Source organism: Triticum urartu, chromosome 6A, assembly GCF_056163025.1.
Source record: "Triticum urartu cultivar PI428250 chromosome 6A, HENAU_Tu73, whole genome shotgun sequence".
Lineage (NCBI taxonomy): Eukaryota > Viridiplantae > Streptophyta > Magnoliopsida > Poales > Poaceae > Triticum > Triticum urartu.
The window spans coordinates 318,370,503-318,373,573 of NC_141878.1; the positions used below are offsets into that span (position 1 = coordinate 318,370,503).

Consider the following 3,071-nt stretch of genomic DNA (forward strand, 5'->3'; position numbering starts at 1 on the left):
CCTGGACAGAACAAGAGTCAACGTCAAGGATGACGCGACAACCAGAATCCGTAAGTTGACCAGCAGAAAACAAATTCATGGTAAGTCGAGGAACATGAGCAACATCAGGAACAGAATAAGGAGTAGTAAGATTGCCTCTACTAGCAACAGAAAGTGGAGTACCGTCAGCAGTGAAGACATGAACAGGAGAATCCAGTGATCGAAGAGAGGACAAAGTGGAAGAACGAGAAGACATATGAAAAGAAGCTCTAGAGTCCAGAACCCATGGGGATGTACCTGACTGTGTAGAGGGTGATTGCTCAGTGCGGGAAGCATCAGTCACAGAACCGGCAGTACCCGTCGAGGAAGAACCTGAAGCCGCGAGCAAACGCTTAAGTCTCAGAATATCCTGCTCAGTCAAAGCAATGGCTGAAGCTGTCGAGGTAGATGACGAAGTCCCTGAAGATGATGATCGAGCCTTGCGCAGGTGTTTCTTCTTCGTGTAGCACTGAGACTCAAGATGACCATCATTGTTGCAATAGGCGCAATGTGGACGGGGGCGACCTGAGCCTCCAGAAGGAGTGGGCAAGAGCGGCGGAGCACTCGAACGAGAAGGGGTCGGTGCAGCAGGTGGCGTAGGAGCACGAGTAGCGAGCACAGAGGGAACCTCCAGCAAACCAGCACCACGTAAGCGAGTCTCCTCAGCACGAATCTCAGAAAGCGCCTCCATGAGAGAAATACGGCCACGAGCAAACAACTGAGCACGTCGGGGCTCAAACTCCTTACGGAGCTGAGACAGGAACTCATAGACGCGATGAAACTCCAAATTGGCCTGGATAGCCTGGCAACAGGGGCAGGTACGACACCCAGCACTACGGAGAGAATCAAGCTGGCGCCAGATAGCAGAACTCTGTGCATAGAAGTCATCAACAGTAGAGTCACCCTGCTGAAGAGCATGCTCCTGACGGATCACAGAGAGGTATAAGGCATCACCAGAGGGCTGATAGCGCTCACGAAGACGGGTCCACATCTCAAAGACAGTAGGAAGACCCAGAAATTCAGAAGCAAACTGAGGCAGAACACTAGCAGTGAGAACAGCTGCAGCACGAGCATCATCATCAAGCCACTGGGTGTAAACAGACAGAGCACCATGATACGTCTGAAGAGCCTCCTCATAAGCCAAAACCCTCTCATCATAAGCACGATCAGCAGCCTCATCAGCAAGCTTAGCCGCATCCTTGGCGACCTGATTAGCATCCGTAGGAAGAACCGATGGAGTTGGCGGAGTAGGGGCCACCGGAGGAACTGGACGTGGCGGACAGCAGACCTCGCCAGAAAGAACACCCCAGAGACGGATGCCACGCATGTGAATGCGCATAAAGCCAGTGAACTCGGTGTAGTTAGTACCATCAAAGATCACCGGACAGCGAGGGACAGCAACATAGCCCGATGCAGCAGACATTTTTTTTAGATCCGACGAGAGAGACCAGATCGGGATCAGGCGCTGGCTGGGGACGGGAGCAGCATCGAGCGGAAGATCGGGGCGATCGGATCGGGACGGGCCGGCAGCGGGAGGCGCTAGCGACTGGAGCAGCGGGAGGCGCTGGCGACTGGAGGCGCTGGGCGCCTGCGGGACGAGCCCCCTAGGCCGATCTGACGGGCGGCGGGGCGACTCCGATCGGGACGGGCCGGCAGCGGGAGCCCTGCGAGCGGCCGGCTGGAGAGGAGATCGGGGGCGCCTGCGGGACGAGCCTCCTGCTTCGATTGAGCAGACGGAGAGGAGATCGAGTGGGGTTAGAGATCGATTGCTTCGATCGAACAGACGGATCAAATGCACGAGTTGCAGCATGCAAAAAATTGACCTAGCTCTAATACCATGTTAGGAATAAGCAACTTGTATTCCCATGAGGCCATAGGCCAATATATATATACATGTACAGGTGTGAAACATATGCAGGAAACCCCTTATACAACGGGATAAATACAAAGGGGTACATGACTTATATTATAACTCTAACAGAAAGTATAGTAGTAGCAGGCCCGAATGTATAGCTTTTGTTTTTCATATTTTTATAGATTTTCTGTTAAAATCTTTTCTTGTTTGAAGATATGTGATTTCAAAATCTAACAAGAGTATTTTCTGATCTATGAGCACTAGAGAAAATTTATGTGATAAGGTAAGTGAAACAGATGGTAACTAGGTGGATAAACTCATCTGGTGCTGAACCTTTTTTGAAATGAACTCTGTTTCAGTTATATCATAGCAACCTGAACTTTCAGTATAGTCTACTCCAGATTCAACTTATTTTATAAGTTTTTTTAGTCTATAAGAGTTTTAGATGTCCACTCCTTCCGAGCAGGATGAGAAGTGTACAATGGAGGCGGTCTTAAGTACCTCTGAACACACCTCCTAGTTTGTTTTTGTACGCCCCCTAGTTCGTTTGTGTGTGTTTGTCGGGGTCCCCACTCCAAACCGACCATCGACTCGCAAATAGTGGGGGTGTGTTTTCTCAGGGCCCCCAGTTGCAAGCTGACCATCGACTCACAACTAGGAGGTGAGTGTGTTTGTCGGTGCCCCTAGTTGCATGTTGACCATCGACTCGCAACTAGTGTCGGTGCCCTCAATTGCATGTCAACCAACGACTCGCAACTAAGGTTTGCGCGTGTTTTGTCGAGGGTCCGATCCCCAGTTGCATGCCGACCATCGACTCGCAACTAGGGGTGTGTGTGTTTGTCGGGGCACCCAGTTGCAAGCCGACCATCAAGTCACAACTAGGGGTGTGTGTTTGTCAAGGGTTCCCAGTTGCAAGCCGACCATCGACTCGCCACTAGGAGTGTGTGTGTTTGTCGAGAGTCCCCAGTTGCATGTCGATCATTGACTCACAACTAAGGTGCGTGTGCGTGTGTGTGTGTGTGTGTCGAGAGTCCCCAGTTGCAAGCCGAGCATCGACTCGTGACTAGGGGGAGTGTGTTTTTATTTGTTGAGGCTCCCCGGTTGTAAGCCGACTAGCAACTCGCAACTAGGGGCATGTGTGTTTTTCCAGGGGCCCGGTTGCAAGCCGATCATCGACTCGCAACTAAGGGTGTGTCTG

At 51.4% G+C, this 3,071-nt stretch overlaps 1 pseudogene; it reads right to left on the reverse strand.

Annotated features, from left to right (window-relative positions):
• Positions 1–318: 318 nt before the first annotated feature.
• LOC147965122 (uncharacterized) lies at positions 319–1,507 on the reverse strand (annotated as a pseudogene).
• Positions 1,508–3,071: the final 1,564 nt, after the last annotated feature.